The sequence below is a fragment of the Sander lucioperca genome, chromosome 8 (genome assembly GCF_008315115.2).
Source record: "Sander lucioperca isolate FBNREF2018 chromosome 8, SLUC_FBN_1.2, whole genome shotgun sequence".
NCBI lineage: Eukaryota > Metazoa > Chordata > Actinopteri > Perciformes > Percidae > Sander > Sander lucioperca.
In genome coordinates this window covers 28561810-28582066 of record NC_050180.1, presented here as the reverse complement: position 1 = coordinate 28582066, position 20257 = coordinate 28561810, and the positions used below count along the sequence as shown (strand labels likewise).

Here is a 20257-nt window from a genome sequence, read left to right as displayed (position 1 = left end):
CTTCCCCCTCCCCTCCTTTCTCCTTCCCTCAGTGCTTTTCTCAGTGGAAATTGCTGTGAATCAAAGTATTTTTTACCACAGCACTAGCTGAATTAAATTGAAAAAATTAGTTTTTATTCTAAAGGTTGTTTGTTTTGTGATTTCAGGCTTTTCTGGGGCATGAAGGCATTAGTACTTCTTGGCTTGGTGTCGACCACATTATGTAAGCCGAGAGTTTCACTGCTGCATTGCACCCCCCAATAAAATGTTAGATAAAAATGAGTCTGTGTGAGTGGTTGCATCACAGCTTTTTTCTGAGGATGGCTCCTTGGTTGCATGACAGCTGGCCTGCTTTTTGCTTAGACTCATAATTTTACGAAAAGCCCTCCACAGCCTGAAGCTCAGGGGAACACAAAGGAAGCAAAACAACTGAATGGTGTCTCACACACTGACAGGCGTGTGCATCGTGTGGAGGCGGCTGCAGAAAAAGAAAAGTGTAGTAGCTGCAACTGCTTTGCAAAAAACACAGTCAATGTGAAAACGTGTGTATCATCTTCAATGTCAGCACCTTACAACTGTTCACCTCAGCAGACTGTCACCTCAGGAGTCCTGGCTGCCACAGAGGAAATGGGAAGTGTACAGCAGAGTTTCTGTGCCTTGTGGTTTGCCAGGCAAGACCATGCCAAGGTCCCAGCGTCGCCAGTCACAGTCAAACAGCTGATGTTTATGACAAGCAAATCAGCTGCTCATCTTCTACCCCCCGCTGACTTGCTGTACTTGTCCCAGAGGCTCCGCTGAGAAGACTCCACATTTGAGTTGTAGATAGTAAAAGACACCAACCCATCTTCATCTCAGAGTCATTCCCACACCTACTACGCTCAGCATGGAGATTAACAGGAGCCCTTGTATTGAGAAATGGCTTTATTTCTGTAAAATCTACACTAGGTGTATTCCCTGAATAGACTGTGGAAAAGATGTGAGAGCATTTTACCATAACATGTAAAATTATTTAATGAGAAAATCAAACTACCTGAATGGTTTCATCATTAAATAGTGTGCAATTTCCTCAGTGCCAGAGGCTGCAGAAGTGGATTTTGGCACAAGTGTAAGCACCATTAGTTTACCAAGTTGCAAGTGAACGATCCATAAAGTCCTGTTGGAGCCCACATGCTTTACCTTTGTTGTGCGTTTACATAACTCACTCACTGGGAAGTAGGGCTGTGACGGTAAACGCATCACCGCATAGGGCAACACAAACACGGACTGAATAGGAATAAAAACCGGGCGCTAAATGGAAGGGGGACGTCATTTAATGTTTGCTACTGACGTACAACTACATCACGCATTATAAAGTTATTTTATGAATGAAATAGCAGACCGATCTCATGAAGTGGCGTATGTATGACACGCCAATTCGTACGCCAATTCGTACGCCATTTCTGGCGTGTTATCAAGACGCATACTCGTTTTTTAGCATGTTTATCAACGCTGTTTGGCCTCCATTGACTTACATTACCTTGCAATTGCGTGTGAATTGATGCCGTAGTGAGTAGTATGAAAGGGCGAAAATCCACGTAGGGAGGTTGGTCAGGGAGGAGGATGGGTAAAACACAGGACTTTCACCCAGGAGACCGGGGATCATGTCCCACAAGTCACGTTTCCTTCGTGTCCCGCATGTCACGTTTCCTAAACCCAACCGTAGCTTTCTTCTTTTCCTAAACCCAACCCCGTTCTTCTTTTCCTAAACCCAACCCGCGTATCACGTTTCCTAAACCCAACTGTAGCTTTCTTTTTTTTACTAAACCCAACCAGTTCTTCTTTTCCTAAACCCAACCCGTCCGAGGTTTACGCGATAACATGCCAAGTGGCGTGTATGTTTACGTCCGCTGTATACAGCGTAGACATACACGCGGATAGCTCAAAATGCGTACAGATAACACGCCACTTGGCTTAAGAAAGTGGGCGTGTATGTTTACGCGAAGTCATGATATTGTGTTGGAAATAGATATAATATATACCTGAGGGCTGATTTAGGGTTGGTTTTGAATAATTTACAATCTCATAATTGTCTCCATCTGTTGAAAGCCAGACTGAGATTGACTCTGGTTTTGCCCGTCTCTCTCCCTTTTAGCTTTTAGTTGTTCTTTGTTTAATTTCCTTTTTTTCTGTGATGGTCCTGCCCCAGTATCAGCCATAACTAACAGATAACTTCTAATATAAAATGAAATCCAATAAGGCCTATATAAAGAAATCTCCTGCTACCCTTTACCTGGCTGGATACAATAACACAGGCTTTTCCGATGTTACACCGAAATCTGTGACCCATCAGAAGGTGTGACTGTAGAGCCGGTCTACCTGCTGTAAATCATTTTGTGAATTTGCGAGAAAAATCGGACCCGGGCAAAGGCATTCATAAAAACTATATAAAAATAGCGTTCTTTTCACCATAAGTCTCATTTGCTGTTACAGGTAATTTATGATTATCAGACAAACACAGTTTCAGAAACCTTGAAAAGTTACATATACGTAATTGCGTGTCCCATTCTTATGAATTTTTTTAGGCTTGAGTACTTGTGATATCTACAGATAATGTTTAATATAATACACAGTAGGGAAGGGAATGACATTTCTCTGCAGGAGTATTTTCCAGTTCTGTTTCTCCATTATCTCAGACTCCAGCAGTGGCCATGGTGTCTGGAAAAGAGCTGCAGGCTACCAGTAATCTAACGTTAGCCTGTGTCTTTAGCTGCATACTACCAGCTGGTAAGCTATGCTGTGTCTTTTTTTTCTTCTTTTTTTCGGAAAAAATACCGGGGGAATCGACGATCCTGCTTTTGACTTCGATAGATACATTTTCAATTTAAAATCAAAATCGTGACACCTCCATAATTCATGCATCTATTTGCCTTTCAAATGGCTTTTTTATGTATTACTGTGGTCAAACTACTGTGTCTTTTCAGAGAAACAATATCCCAGGGAAAGTCAGTAATTATGTTTCATGGTAATTACTGACCTCTGTGCTGCACTGCAACAGTAAGAACCTATCCGTTTCCACTTCATTTTTACCCGGACGTGAACTAGCTGCTCAACAAAAAAGGAAAATCCCAAAAAATCTGCAGCAGGGAGTTATTGACCCGGCACTGATTTGGCAGTATGCCCTGTAGCCTTTATGGCAGTATGGTTTATGTAACTCCCAATGGAGCTCATACAGATGAGTAGTCTGTAGCACACACGTGAAAACACTCGTAGTAAAGGGCACAAACAGACATGCACACACACACACAGGCTTTCAGCAGAGCAGCATCCTCCATATTCTAAACGTTGTTTCAGAGGAAGCAGAGTTACAAACCATCATGAATGATACCAACACCTCGCTGTAAAAAATGTATATAGCACTTTCCTAGTCTTAACGACTACTCAAAGCACTTTTACACAGTACAGGAACCATTCATCATTCACACACTGTGGCCAAGGCTGCCGTATGAGGTGCCACCTGCTCATCAGATAAACAGTCACACACATTTACACTAAACTCGGGGTTCAGTGTCTTGCCCAAGTGTCTTGTCAGGGTGTCTTGCTTGTCACTTCGACATAGGACTGCAGGGCCAGGGATCGAACCACCAACCTTCCGAATGGCAGGCAACCGCTCTACCACTGAGCCACAGCCGCCTCCTTTCGCTGTAATAGAAACAGGGCGTCTTTTCCCCCCACATCCCTCCATATCAGTGAGTTAAATCAGAAGTGTTGATATTTTGCTATGCACCAGTGCAACCAAGACATTAAACCAACTGACTTTGATTGTGAGGATCTCTCACAGGATCACGCACTGACGAAGTATGGCCAAAAGCAGTGCACTACTTTTACACGAATGCTTCACTCAAAACTGTCAAAATGTTGAGTGTGGAACGCTGGACACTACTTGCCCTCAACGGTCACCATCTTTGCTATGAAGCGGAAGCTACGGCACCACCAACGTAATTTCAAACTTGTGTAAATGGCGGGCGAGAAAGCTGCAGTGGTTGTGATTGAAACAGTGAAAACTGAACTATACAAATGTTTATAGTTAATGTGTTTTAGTACCATACTGTAGTCAGATAGTGGCCAAACAAGCTGGTATATTTTTTGTTGAGCGACAATAGGTGGCGTTAATGCTCTGCCCGGGTGCAATTAACCACTAAAAAGAAGAAGAGTAATTTCCAGTCAGTGCATAACAGCTGTGCGCGATTTGAGACATCGCTACCCTGTCAAAATGTACGCAATACACAAGTGAGTACATAGTGTACACAGTGTACTACGTGTAAGTGTATTCACGGAAGTATCCAAATTGAGACACTTATAATCTGCCTATCAGCACCTCTAAAGATCAGAAATGAACATGTCTGTTTAACCTGTACACAAACCAAAGTGTAAAAACAGGATGTCTCGCCGTCACCATGAGTTTACCAGGAAACCAGTTGAGACTCCAGGAATTCACTCTATACCACATATCGCTCGAAATACCACATTTGTTAGGTGGATTTTTTTCAATCTTTGAACAGATCCAGGCCAGCTGATTCCCCGTTTCCTAAAATAAGCCAACTGGCTGCAGCTTCATATTTACCGTATAGACTCCAGGGGGGTATTTTCTCATTTAAGTGAATAAGCGTATTTCCCAAAATGTTCAACTATTCCTTCACAGTATAGTTTTATTAAAACTTGGAACTATTCATATTGGTTGTTAATTACACTAGTATATACTGTTGAATAAACAGACTAGCATAAGGCTCCATGTGTCCGTGTGGATCTGCTTTATTTAGGCAAAAGTCGCCAGACAACACAATCTTCTGAACATAGCCATACTGAGAAATACAGAGAAAGTTGTGTGGAGCTGATAGTCTTGATTAACTTTGTAGCAACTCATTTCGCAATGGTTTGAATGTAACAGACATTCCAATATAAAAAAGTTACGCACTGAAGCTTTAATCTTGACGTCCATTGAAATGGAAATAGTAATTTAATAAACGTCATTTTCACTCAAATTTACCACACAAACGTAAAGCGCTTGCCTCCAGCATTCTATTCCTATTCTGCAGGGTAGATAATGGAGTTTGGCTTGGAGTGAGGAAAATAAAGGCTCACTCTCAGCAGAATGAAAGGAGGTGGATGTTTTTGAAGGATTGTCTAAGAAAACCTCAACGCTCTCCTCTCAGTCCCCCGATTAATGTGCCCAATCAAAGATAAAACATATTTACATTTCTCTAATTTGCAATGTGCTTACAGTCCATGCACACAGAGAGTTATTCTTCTTCACTCTCCCTGTGTTTGTGCCTGTATACTTGTCTGTGTGTGTGTGTGTGTGTGTGTGTGTGTGTGTTTATTTTTCTCCTGGAAGCATCCTAATTGAAAGCCTGGAGGCACAAATTTTGAGGCAGCCACTATGGAGTTTGCCGGCAGTATGCTACAGTAGCATTACTGTTTGTGTGTGTATATCACCTAAAGGCACACAAAAACACACACATTAAAACACTGTTTGTTGACCTTGTATCCCTCTAGTCTGTTAATGATTAATGAGATGCACAATATCTATCTCTCTGCTCTCCATCGCCTTTCTCAACGTCACATAACCACTGTTTTTTCAGCTTGATTGGTTTTTCATCTACTTGTTTCACCTTCTCACAGTGTGTATGTGTGCACTTGTGTAGATGTGTCAACAAGCGTGCAGATTTGATCGCCAGTGTGTGTCTGTTTTCATGTGCACGTTTATCTGTAGAGCGAGGATAGCCCCTTTCCCCCTCAGTAATCTTACTTATCGGGCTGCTGTTATTGCAGTTTACGTTTGGCTCGGCCCCAGAGCTGCTCAGCCGTAATGGTTCCTCCTCTCTTCACTGCCCTCCGGAGTGTTATAGTTTCTCATCACCTCTGCACTGAACTGAGCACTCTCGCCATAAAAAAGACCTCAAGTCACGCTTTGTATTTAAGCCGAGATGTGACCTGTTAAACCCCGGCGAGCCTGTTCTGAGTGAAACATCGTGATCATCATGGCCGAGCAGCGCTCACATTTAGTGTTGCTACCTTAGAGAGATTCAAAGGTTTATAATGGTGCGGTCATGTTAAAACTGCAAAACTCTAATTTTATTTGTCATAGTGCTTTTTACTATGGATGGATAAAACTTTACAACCATCAGTTTCATAAACATTTTTCAAGCATGCTCTGGAGGTGTTCAGTATAAAAAATTATTTTTTGTATTTATTTATTTTTTTTCCAAGAATAAGGAAAAAAACAATTGCCAAAAAACTGAAGTATGACCTGGTAACAACAAAACTAAAATGAGGAGGGTGATTCAGGTATGAATGTATTGTTTGTTATAGGAATACAGTAGCTCAAATGGATCCTAAGAATCAGAACATGAAGAACATTAATCTATATGATATGAACCAACTGGTCCATGCTTTTAAATCTTCTTTTAGGCCTATGGGAATGTGTAAATAATGCAAAAGCCTATAGACTTTGCAGCTGGTCTCTTTGTGTAATAAAATATTAATCTTGTTGCAACAGTGCTGTAATGTTACATCAACATTATATCTCCAAAAGCAAACATGAGTAACTTAACCAGATGAGCTTGAGGGCAGTTTTGTTTGCAGTGTTCACTCAGCTGGTGCTATAATAGTTTTTGGGAGCCACATTAACGTGTTGTGAAGGATAAGCTACAGTAGCTCTAACACAGGCACCAGTTCATTTCATGGCCATTAGAAGTGGCTGAGGGAGAGACTCAGCTCTTCTCTTTGAGCTGGGATTAGTAACAGGGAAGAACAAAACTGTGCTCTTATCTGGCTCTGATATTTGTTTGGAGCTTTGGAAGAGAGCTCAGCTGTGTGACTGTAATGTGAAACACCACAAAGCAATTCCATAAGTCGTTTCACTTCGGGGTTTTTCCTGACAGACAAATGAAAAGAGGGAAGAGGTATCATTCTGATTAGTTCAACAGGTAAACATAAACTGGGGTGTTGAAAGCCCATCTCACACGCTTTCCTTTTTTTTTTATATAAACAAATTCAGAATTTCATTAAAGACCAGCCTCAAAATAGACATTTCTTATCAAAACGTATGGGTGTGTTGTGCATGGATGCTTGAAACCCCCTCACCACCCATCCCTCTCCCCAGCATCAAAGCACAGCACACGCTGTTTGAAATTCATTGAAAGCATTGGATTAATAATGCAGAAAGAGAGGCTCAGAAAAGAGGACACATACATGATGCCTTCTCGACTCCTCAGCTATTAAAGCACGGAAACCCTTCTGACATGAACAAATGGGAAAACTTTGAATGAGCGAGGGAACAGCTGTGAAAAGGTTGCGGTGACAGTAGCTCGAGCTAAATCTCCTAGGAGGCAGCCAGATACATGCTACCTAAATGAAACCATTTCCTTGCTCTGTTTGTTACTGTGCCAACTCCCCAGTGCTTTCCCTCGAAGTGTTCAAATAAAAAAAAAAATCAATCCATATGAAATGCTTGATTAAAATACAAGCAATTTTCTTTCACAGATGTTACAAAATGCTTAACAAATATACAAAAACAAAGCTTTAACAAGACAATAAAAATATTAGCAGTAAAGGAAGGATTACACAAGGTCATCTTTAAGCTATTATCTTTAAGCTAAAATACAATATCTCATTCAAGCTGAGATAAAAAACAAAAATGAGGTAAAAAATAATGAACAGCGTCCTCTGCTTGGTTATTGTGAGGTTAGTAACAACTCCAGGAAGTCACGCTCCGCCAAAAAATAGTGCAGTGCATTTAGCCCTCCTTAAAACTACAAATTGCTTCTACCCTTTAGTTTTTGTATGAATTAAACAACCAATAAAGTCCTTTTTAACCTTTGGACAGAGCCAAATCAGCTGTTTTCCCCTTTTTTTCAGTATTTATGCTAAATTAAGCTAACCGTATTTTGGGTGTGGCTTCATATTACATAGCATATTACAGAGGCATCAATTTTCTCATCCAACTCTCGGCAAGAAAGCAAATAAGCGCATTTCCCAGAATGCCACCTATTTTGTTTAAGTTTAAAGGCATTTCGAGGTATGGTAAGACATTTTTGTCACTACCAGGCTCTAAAAACTTATTTGATTGCAAAGACTGGAAGCCTAACTGCTGCAGTCCTAACTCTCCATCCCTCCCCCTATTTTCTTTCTCCATACAAGAGCAGGCAGCCAGACAGTTAATTCTGGTCATTTATCTTCCCAATGCCAATGTTTGTATAAGTATGTGTTAACTGCAGAGGGAAGTATTGATCCTGCTATGCTCTCTTTATCCTCTGTTCCTTCTTCACTACAGAAAAAAAAATCCCATCATCACAGCTCCCACCCAGGCTGTGATTACGAAAACACAAGCTGACAACCTGTCTCCCATCTGGCAATAAACTGTGCAAGTTGATGATAAGGAGGGTGACACTGTAATTTCTGCAAAAATTTAATATGAGAGATTTTTCTTCCCTGCACATACAGTATATGGCCGGGTTTAAAACTGACACACATTGATTGATCTCACGCCTTCAACCTCGTCTACCATTGTGTGTTCACTTTTAAATGTATTACATACTGAATATTTTTGTGAGTTGTGTTTGTGGCAGTGACCGAGTGGTAAAGTTTGGAGGTTTTGCACTCCTTCTCTCCACTGAATCCCACCTGTTCTTTGGTTGTGGCTGTGAAGATAAATGGGCCACCAAGGCAGTCCCAAACACCGGCCTAGGAACATCAGTTATAACAGGGAGTGCTAACACCGAATTAATTAGCAATGGGCTGATATGGAGGAGCTGCCAACAAGAAGTTAATTTGATGCTGCATTAGCACTGCAACAGAACTCCTTTTTTTCTTCTTTCGTCTTTAATGTCTATAAATAAGTCCTACAATCTTATTGTCTTAAAAGAGCAGCAGTAACCCTTTAAATGAGAATTTTGCAAAAACTGGCATCTGTATCTTAACCACTGTGGTGTCTTCCTGATTTTTTTTTTTTTTTTTTTTTTTTTTTTTAAACTTGATGCTTTTTTTCCACTACCACCAGTACATACGCTACTAACACCAACTTATAACCACTAGTTCTACACTTATTTTTGGAATTTATGGTCAATAAACCTTGTTTGTATGAAAATGTAGGGAACAATCCATGTTATTTTGGGGTAATTTGGTTAAAAAGAAACCCATATTTCTGATAAAGACATTTTGAAAACGGGTCAAATTTGACCCGAGGACAACATGAGGGTTAAAACAGAACCCTCTTCTAAAACAACTAATGTAGACATAAATGTAATGTAACATAAAATATATTTTTTAAAGTTCGGTTTTTGTATGTATTTAACAAATTGTGTTAATTTGTGAAGTGCTAGTCAGCACGTGTTACCTTCGGACAGAGCCGGGCTAGCTGTTTATCCCTATTTCCAGTCTCAATGCGAAGATAATATAGATAGCTGTTGGCTTGGCTGTAGTTTCATATTTAATAGGTGGGATTCCGAGATGATGTAACTTCTCACCACATCCACATCTCCTTACTTCATTTCGCTCGTTTTCTTTGCCATACTTCCTCTGGCTCCTTTATCATTCCCTGTGATAAGCCTTCTCTCTCTTGCTCTGATGCATGTTAAAAGAAGGACTATAATATGGTTCTAAGAATAGCTTTTCCCAATCTGCTCATTGTGATGAACTATCACTCCTGTACTCCTCTCTAACACGATATCTGCTTTATGCTTTTCATGCCTCTAATGCTGTCGGCACCTAACTGAACCCTGCAGACCTCAGTGTGGAAGTATAGGGATTTTATTTCAACATGCTCTTAACATAAAAATAAACCATATATAGATGACCAATTATTTTCACCATATTTAACATTCATGTCAGCAGAGTCAGGCAGCGGACTTCTCATTAGGAGTCAAAACTCTTTCAGCTCCCTTGCGTTGACTATTTTTAAGTCACATCAGAAGAAATGGGGGAGACACAGCCACTCTGTGTGCCATTTCTCTGGAGATCATTGCCTATTTGCAGTTCAATATGAGGAGTGTGACGAGTGTGTTTGGAATACAGAATATGGCGTAGGAAATAAATGCCTGCAGGATAATAAAAGTTGACATTTAGATAAATGTTGCTGCATTAGTATGTTAAGAGTATAATGATTATGTTATATTAGTGTGTGGCTATGTATCATTATGCAACATCACGTCTGAAAAGTAATTTGTTTAGCAAGAGAGTTTACAATACCTGGTGAGACATTGTAATTGTTTGGTTCTTTATGGTTCTACTGCACAGTCGGTACGGTTCTCATCTGCATCCATCGATCTGCCCATTTCTTACACTTCTGTATCTTGTGATGTGCAGTGAATTTAAATGAGAGGGTGAATATGATTATTACGATATGGCCAAGAAGAACCAACACTGTATAATCAGTATGAATTCTCACAGTTTCTAACTAGTTAATTTCCTTAGTTTGATGTTAATATTTTTCTGACCTCTGTTGGGTCACAGTGCCAAACTGTAGTAAACAGCAACACCTCCGGCATTGTTTCACTATATACCGTATATTGTCTTTAGGCCTTTTTACTGTCAAAGGGTCCACAGCCTGCACAATTCCTGGCTTATATGGTCAGAACAAGGGGACCCCATTGGCTGGCAGCTTAGCCCCCAGTAGATGTCAGAACAATCATGAGGACAAGGCTTGATTAGTAAAGGGCACAGAGCAGTGGTGCATATTCAGTTCATTTGGATATGATGGCAGGATTGTGGGAAATTGTCTGTTGTTTTGCTGATGTCTGGTGGATTTTTTTTCCATTCCACATTTGAAGAAATTGTACTGTAAAATGAAATGTCCATGTTATTCACTTTTTTCTGTTTTGTTGTTTTTGCAATACAGAGACAAGGATCTGGAGCAGCTGCTGGCAACAACAAGACATCTGGAGCAGAAGGTACAAAATTGTATATATTACTGTGAATTTTTTTTTATTTGTATTAGCAGTATTATGTTCAAGACCAATTTTAACAGCCCCTAAATTAAGTGTTATAAACTTTGACCGTTTTTTCAAAAATAAAACAACTGGACAACTTGCAGTATGTTAAGGGAGACAGAAAGAGAGACAGAATGATTGAAGCGAAGACAGGATGAGAGGGTTAGTGGGCCACAGTTTACAGTACATGTGAGCCCATGTATGTAAGATTAGCTATAAAGGGCATGATTTACAGTAACAGGGTTTGAAGGACAGCTGCCAGCAGAACACACACACACACACACACACACACACACGGCTTTCCGTCAGATCTCATCATGCTCCAATGACAGTTCAGGGTGCCATGGCATCATTTACATGACATGGAGAACATTTCATAACAAGCATTTGAATGAGTTAATTTATTTATTTTTTTAATCAGTTGTCTTCATTTCTGTCATACGTGATGCCCTCAAGCTCTAAAACAGTTTTTTAGCTTTCTGAGCTTGTAAATGATTGTTAATCAGTAATGACTCACTGTTCAAAACCAAAATATAGAACAATGCCATGGAGGACTTTAGCATGCATCATGCCTTATAGCAAATCAACTTTGCTAATAGTTTAGTGTTTCACAGGGGGTTATATATTGTACCACTTTACAGTTTTCCTATAAATCTCTTGACAAAGCTGAGAATCACTGTTAGCTGTAGCGTCCGGACTCAGCTGGGTAAAATAATATGGACACCAGGAGCCAAAACTGAGATGACCATCATCTCCTGTAAATCCAAGTCTCTGATGATTGCCTCCCTGAGCAGAGATAGACTGCCTGTATCAGTTCTGTCCTGGGGGAAATAAAGATCAGCTCCACGCACCAAGTGCATTACAAATCATGTTTATTGTTGAGCTTTGTCATTAAAACTATCATAGCGAAGCAAATAAAGACTTCAAAGAGAAAACTAATATCTTCTCTGCCTTCACCTCCTCTAAATCATGGGAGTGATTTGGTGTGTCGCCCTGACTCAGCACCACTTCACAGTTTGAGATGGAAGCAAGAAGAATGAGCTATTGGGATTTTATAAAATAGTGTGCTCTGTGCTTTATTCAATACATATATACATAAGTGATTAATGGAAAGAGGAAACCTACTCAGTAGTGTAGGGCTAGCATTAAATCGGTCTTCCACAAATGCACAGAATTTTGCATTAAGTGTTTGATTGTCCAAAGATCTGTTCTTATCTGACATAGAAATACTGATGTAAAAAGATTTTTTTTGTAATGATGAATGCAATGAATGGAACTGGTGGACAAACTGCATAACTGCCTTCCTAACTTATTGTATTCGCCCTTTAGCCTATAGATCCTTAGGGGACCAGTGTTAGCAATGCAGCTTTAGAAACTTCACAGTCTCTAAATCTAAAGAGGTCAAAAAAGGAACCGTTGACCCTCCTGTTGCCACAAATTTAATGAAAAAAGGAATAAAGTTATAGCTTTACAAAAGAGTTAAAGCAATCTCTAAAAATCATGTTTCATTTTTAAATTTCTTAAACAGTTCATCTAAAATAGTAACAAATAATCCTCTCTGTTTGCAGCCAGTAACCTGCCTGGAAAGCACGTTGAAAAAATGCCACATTATTCGGGATTGAAGGAATTTTTAAAACGAGGTTCACACAACCACTGACCCTGTCTGAAACACTAAATAAATCTCCCTATTAAAAAGCGTACAGCAACATTATTCACCGACACCAATTTATGGGATCCAGATTACCTCAAGCAGTTGCAGGAGACTAATTTTTCACTGCCTGTAGGATTCAGGTCCACCTTTTTATTCACTTAATAAAAAGAGTGAAGTAAAGTATACAGCGTGCAGTGGAGTGCAACACACACACACACACACACACACACACACACACACACACACACACACACCTTTGTTGTCTGACCTTGACAATTAATTTGATGCCTGGAAAAACTGCTTTCCCAGCATGTCTGATGCGTGCCTCCTCTCAATGTAGAGAGAGATTGGGAGAGAGAGAGAGAGGAGGGCGAGGAAGAAGAGAGTAATGCTATTGACTCTCGCCCACTCTGCATACCCCCAGCACAGTCTTTAGAGACAACCTCTCACAGGCTCAAGGACAGCCACACATATGTATTCATATTCACTGGAATGCATTGAGCACAGGGTACAAGTACATGCAACTGTGATGCACCTCAGATGTTCAGCAGTGTCTGTTTACCTGATAACAGCACTAACTGGGAAACTGGAGGATGGAAGTGTTTATTGTAAAGATCACTGCTCAAGATTAAATGTTTATCAAGTGGATACAATTGAATCAAACTTGTTCGTGCTGCATCGTGCTGTTTACTTCCAGAGACAAAATATAAAGTGTACTGGATACATAGTCAGGGGACGTTCAGTGTTGTTGATGATGTTTATTCTTTATTTTAAAGTGCCCATATTATGCTCATTTTCAGGTTCATAATTGTATTTTGAGGTTATACCAGAATAGGTTTACATGGTTTAATTTTCAAAAAACACCATATTTTTGTTGTACTGCACATTGCTGCAGCTCCTCTTTTCACCCTGTGTGTTGAGCTCTCTGTTTTAGCTACAGAGTGAGGCATCACACTTCTGTTCCATCTTTGTTGGGAGTCGCACATGCGCAGTAGCTAGGTGAGGACTACTAGCTAGAAGCTAGCGCTGCTAGCGGTTAGCCATCTTGTTCTCAATGGCAAAACACTGCTACAACACTATAGAACTACTTACATGTCCCTATTCTGCAGGTATTACACGCAAAGTTGGAAGTGCGCCCTCGTTTAGAAGAAGTCTCCTGGCTAATCCTGCCTTGTACTGACCGAAGTTGGAGAAACAGCTAGCTGACCAAATGTTTCGGCCGATGATGTAGACAGCCCTGCTGATTTTGACCAGCTCACCCGGAGACTGAAGGCAGGATACATTCAGAACCCCGTATCGCACTCAAAACAGCATGGATGTTTTTTTTTCTTTCAAGTTTGTATGCGTGTGGAAGCACCAGAGACACACAGTAACACCCCAAATCCCAGAAAAAGTGTTTTTTTTTCATAATATGGGCACTTTAAAAAGTTGTAGTATTCACTGTTGCGGTCATTTTGCCTTTTTTCTAGCACTGTTAAGCTACCGTCAATGAAACTCAATGCAGGAAGGAATATAACGTTTCACATTAAAAGTTTTCCAGCAACTCAAAGGGTATATAATCCCTCCCATTCCTTGGAGACTTTTAATTTGAAAAATCTGAAGAAAGTGTCAATTTTATTGACAGCAACTTATCAGCTCTCAAAAAAAGAGTAGAGTCAAAGCAACTGTGAATGTAAATGAATCAATAAATGAGTGAATGAATGAATGAAACCCCCATTTGTGTTAGAAACTCATAGCAGCAGATTGGCGAGTTTGGAATGACTTTGTTGTTGTCTTAATGGACTAAGTGCTGTAAATATTTACATTAGGCTACGTTAAAGCTATCAAAGTGCAGGTAATTTCACCTTTCTTTAACGTTTTCCTCCCGCCCTTAATTACTTACATGGCCTTTTTTTTTGTTTATGCTGTTTTAGGTTATTTGAGACCAAAATAAAAATACTCAAGAAATGCACACTGTACTTGCTGTACTTGAGTTTGTGTACTTTGTTACTTTCCACTAGGGCTGAAACGATTCCTCGAATAACTCGAATAATTCGATTACAAAAAATCCTCGAAGCAAAATTCTTTGCCTCGAGGCTTCGTTAAATCAACGTAATTAAGGTTGTACGGTTCACTGTGTTTTCGCACGGAGGATTATTACTAGCACACAACACGTTGACGCTTCTGTGGACACAAGACTGACGGCCCAGATTACAAATGAAGGAAGACGAAAATAGCGAGGGTCTAAGAGAAGAGACAGGCGAGAGAAAACGACAGAAAGTTTGGGATCATTTTAAGCTGCAAACATGCTGCTATATCATCTCTGTAGAAAACATTCAGTGTACTCATCCATTCCACGGAGCGAACCCGACACCAGGTAGCTAACTAACGTCTGCTGCTCTCGTCCACCGCGCTGTTTTACACAACTAGCCTACAGCATGCTACTCTGGAAATAGCGATGTTTTACCAACAAGCTAAAACGAAAGCTGTCGGTTTGTAGTCTAACTGTTTATTAGTTTGCTACTAATCTTTGGAAACTTAGCTGCTGCCGGAGACAAACCGGCTCCTCCCCCCAGCATGGCCACTTAATATGCACGTGAATGACGTCATCATGCCGGTGATGTCTGCATTCTTTATTCTTTCTCCTCACTGTGTATTAGACTTCTGAAAATGCGTCCCCCAGAACAGTGTAGTTGAATAGCCCTGCTGTAAGCTTTGTACCGTCACATTTACCCTCTAGTTAGTGAACAGCTCTTTTGCATATCCAGTGCAAAGAGCCAGAGGCAAGAAGGGGAAGGGGGTGAAAAATATTAACATTTGGGCCACCAAAAATTTACTTTTTTTAAGGGTCTTGGAATTTGGCAATAACATTTTTTTGCTTTTTCTAAAAAAGGAAACCTGTCTTTTGTATATATACAAAAGAGGTTTATGTGTGTGTGGGCCATATGCTCCATTTGTTCAATGACCTTATGAGACCAAGCACAACACAGACTGTCCCTGTCAGTGCAACAGCTGGGGACGCATGGGCTTACTACAGCTTAACATCATACTCTACAAACTAGCACTCGTAATCCTTTGGTATGATGCTATCATACAGTATGTGAAATAATAATCTGCTTGCACACAGATGAAAACTTCTCCATTTCTTTATATACATGTTATGCTTGCAGAGTATTGTTAAAGAACAATGTGGAAACTGCTACTCCAACAGCACCTCCCCCCTCAGTTCAAACAGGCACAGGCGTAATTTCAAATTGGCTCACCTTAGTGATCAAAGTCATCCTTTTATAATTAGCTTGCAACAAGCTCTCAAAAGTGAAGATGACCCATTTTCTACACACTTTGTAATTAGCTTTACTGTACTCAATTATAGCCATTATGAATTTGTCTTATTCTGTCAGATATTGTTAGTAAATGCACACCGTATCGCTGTTTCAGAAGCATTCAGTGCTAGAAAGAGCTGGAACAACACATTTCCTCTGTTGAACATCCCACGTTTTTTTCCAAGTATATGACCACATCCAAGTAGGTTACACAGACGCTTCCTCGCCAAAGAAAAATAAAAGTCGACACATTGTGAAAAACCGAGCACACAGTAGCAATTAATACAGAACCAGCACTTAATGTCTATGCGTATTGATTGCTTTGGTCTCTTTTACTGCCCCTCTGGTGTTTCAAGGCCTGAGGGGGCCCCTGATATTTTCCTTTCATACAATGACTCACATGACCCCAACCCCACACACACACACACACACACACACACACACACACACACACACACTTCAGAAATTACCGTGTAGTCCTATGTCTTTGCTCACTTTTCTCCAGGCCCTCTCCTATTTTGTTCCGTCTCTGTACAGTACTGATGTTGAGCCGTAAAGCTCTGGATTCCCACAATTGGCAACAATAAGTTTGTCCTCCATTTCTGATTCTCAGTGACGTTAGGAGAATCTTAGTCTGGCTCAACAGATGTACAGTGCATTTGCTGGGATAAAGCCTGACATCCGTCGCCCGATGTCCCTCCCCTCTCACTATCTCCACCGTCGGGACTTAGCGCTGCCCAGGACAGTTGTGATTGGTTTAAAAAAGTTGACGAAAGCAAATGTGCAGCAAGGGACATTTTAGTGACAAATATACAAACATCATGTATCACTGCAGCATCTTAAAGGACAATTTCGGCGCAAAACCAACCTAGGGGTTAATAACAGTTGTGTACCCACTCTGTCGTTCTCTGGGACATGTTTTCATGCCAATTGATTGTGTTTGTAGTTTGAAAGAAGCTAGTGCAGACCGCTGATTAGCTTACAACGCTAGTATTCGGGGCACAGGGAAAGTAAAAATAAATCGCTATTTTGTACCACTAAAAAGGCTCAAAATATCACCAAACTTCAACGGTAGCATAATGAGAGTCCCTACATGTTAACTGAAGCATTGAGAACATTGTAAGTGTACAGACAGTTTATTGAACGAAGAGCTGCGGGAGCTCTGTGAAAGGGCTACGAGAGAGCTATGCCGCAACAGAGCCTCGTACTTCAGGAAACCAGTCATGACTTACAGCTGGCGATTCAAACTAAAATCAAAAGCAATTTGCTCAATATATCTGAAATAATCGCACCGATGTAAAACATAACTTGTCTAGTTTACTTACTCAGTGGATAACTGTCCATCTGGTCCCTCCGGTCTGGGTTGCAGTCTCCAATTTATTTTCGGGACATGGAAAAATGTTTCAAGTACAGCCCTGTTTATCAGAGAGGGGAAATCTTCAGACTGTACAAAACACTGTGTCTCTTGGGTGTTGCGACGCAACAGGTCCCACTCTGTGCAACACAGACACTCCTGTTCGGTGCCCATAGCTTCACGATGTCCGCAGGTACACCACCAGTTTCCCGAAGTACGAGGCTCTGTTGCGGCATAGCTCTCTCTCTCGTAGCCCTTTCACGGAGCTCCCACAGCTCTTCGTTCAATAAACTGTCTGTACTTACAAAGTTTCAATGCTTCGGTTAACATGTAGGCACCCTCACTATGCTACCGTTGAAGTTTGGTGATATTTTGAGCCTTTTTAGTGGTACAAAATAGCGATTTATTTTTACTTTCCCTGTGCCCCGAATACTAGCGTTGTAAGCTAATCAGTGGTCCGTGCTAGCTTCTTTCAAGCTACAAACACAATCAATTAGCATGCAAACATGTCCCAGAGAACGACAGAGTGGGTACACATCCGTTATTAACCCCTAGGTTCGTTTTGCGGAATTGTCCTTTAAGCCCAAACAGATGTCCACATAATGTTTAGAACACTCAGAGCAACATGGCATCATGACTTTGCGTAAACATACACGCCACTTTCCTAAAGCCAAATGGCGTGTTATCTGTACGCATTTTGAGCTATCCACGTGTATGTCTACACTGTATACAGCAGATGTAAACATACACACCACGTGGAATCGCCATGTGCCGTGTTATCGCAAGAACATACCGTGCTATCGTGAGAACAACGTCACACGCGTGTTAAAAAAAAAAAAAAAAAGGGAAAGAACATTGGGAAAGGCTTTAGTAACACTAAAAAAACGACAAAAACACGACAGCGACTAACGTCACACGCTTAGGAAAACAATAAACGGTTGGGTTTCGGAAAAGAACATTGGGGAAGGCTTTATTAAAAAAAAAACAAAAAAAAAAAACAGTTGTTAGACGCAACACGTGGGACGCGATCCCTGCTCTCCTGGGTGAAAGTCCTGTGTTTTACCCATCCGCCAACCCAACCAGACTCCCACTGCGGACCTCCGTCCTTTCATACTACTCGCTACGGTGATAATTCATGTAATGTAGGTCAATGGAGGCCAAACGGTGTTGATAAACACGCAAAAAAACGATTATGCGTCTTCATAACACACAAAAATGGCATACGAATTGGCGTGTCATACATACACCACTTAGTGAGATCAGTCTGCTCAGAGTCTCACTTTTCTTTCCACATTCTTTCTTGTCTCAAGGTCTAAAGTCCTTCTTTAATGCCTCTCGTCCTCTGCTTCCACAAATCCCTCTCATGGCTCAACTGGTTTTAAGCAGTGAAATCAATAAGACGTCCCAGCTTTCACTGGTCTTCAGAGCAGCTTTAAAAATATATTTTGAAACACAGCCAACCAAGGATGGTCTTATCTTGTCACTTATGAACCCATTCCATCCAAACTATAGATAAAGTTTGCAACATGCAGGAAAGTCACGTCTGAAGAAAGTAAACCCATTTAGCCCCAACCCTAGAAGCATGTAGGCTTCATTTCGAGCAGATGCCACACACAAACACCATAAATAAATACATTTTACTTCCTCGCTGAAAAGCACAGTCAAGATGATCCAGACTGCCACTCTGACAGCAGATATAACACTCCTATTAGGGGAAGACAGGGACACTGAAACTGCTGCCAGAGAAAATAGGTTTGTAATCTGTGCTCTGTGTGTGTGTGTGTGTGTGTGTGTGTGTGTGTGTGTGTGTGTGTGTGTGTCTAGAGGAAGAGAGAAATCCTTGAACTGAAGAGAATGATCCATCATTGTCACATTCAGCCACTGCCTCCTGTCTTGTAAAAATGTATGAAAATCTGCCCTCAGGACTCAAAGCCTTGAAGATAATGACATGGTTTTTTTTAGATGAATAATTTCACTGAAATATTTAACTGGACTTGATTAGATTGTGTGGTTACAAAAACATGTACAGCACATACCTGACTGAAAACTAAATTTGCAGACAATTGTACTGATACACAACATGGAAGAAATGCTGTTTTGAAGTGATCCCTCTTAAAACTTTGAAAATCGAAAACCAGATGGATGCCAAAATATTTTCACTGATTTGTGCTTGCATTTTAGAAATCAAATGTTACTATGTGCTGCATTGTCAAATTGAAAGAAGAAATTCCATCAAACTTAAGAATATTTTGAGTCAAGTTGTAAAAAAAAGAAACACTTTTTCTTTAGTGCTGATGAAACTTAATTTTTCCCTCCAGACATGCACACGAGACACAGTAGCGTCAGGCAGGGCGCTGAAGTGGCGCTTCCATTAGCTGATTGCCATTCATGTTTCATGATCACTGGCTCCTTCACAGCTGCGTGGCGACCATACATAACATTTCTGACCATTACTCTGCTGATGCACTAATGCCCAAGGTGACGCAGCTCCCTCCACCACCCCAACCTCCTCCCTATATTCTGCATTTTTGGTATTTTTAATTTAACTAAGATTTAATGTTCATTTACTTTTGTTGCGGGGGTACTTTTCCTCCTAGCAGAATCCTTGTTGTTGCTTGGATTCTTTGAGATCTCCCTCAAAGAGCGGAGCCTTTTCTGACGAATCTAGAGTCTGGGATATTATCAAACCAAACTAGTTTGAACGATATGTCGCTTGACCACGTCAAAAGGAAAACAGTTTCAGACGTTGCTCTGACGACCTGACAAGCACTCTGGTAGAAGCATATACTGACCTCATTACTGTACTACTATCTGCTATAAATGGTCAGAAATGTCTCAGACTACAATAAATAAAACTTCTTTCATTACTTTCTTGAACTGCACGTTTTCTGTTGTCAAAACTACAATATTTCTTCCAGCACTTGAAGACAGCACTGGATCACATCCTGCGAATGTGCCTCCACTCTCCACGCAGACAATCTAGACATCTTTAAAAAAAAAAAAAAAT

At 40.6% G+C, this 20257-nt stretch overlaps 1 long non-coding RNA gene across 1 annotated transcript; it reads left to right on the top strand.

Moving 5' to 3' along the window:
* The first annotated feature begins 1350 nt into the window (after nt 1–1350).
* Nucleotides 1351–19224, top strand: LOC118495655. The gene is made up of 3 exons (XR_004898143.1): nt 1351–1635; nt 5661–5662; nt 19213–19224. It is a non-coding gene; the product is annotated as an uncharacterized LOC118495655 (long non-coding RNA).
* Nucleotides 19225–20257: the final 1033 nt, after the last annotated feature.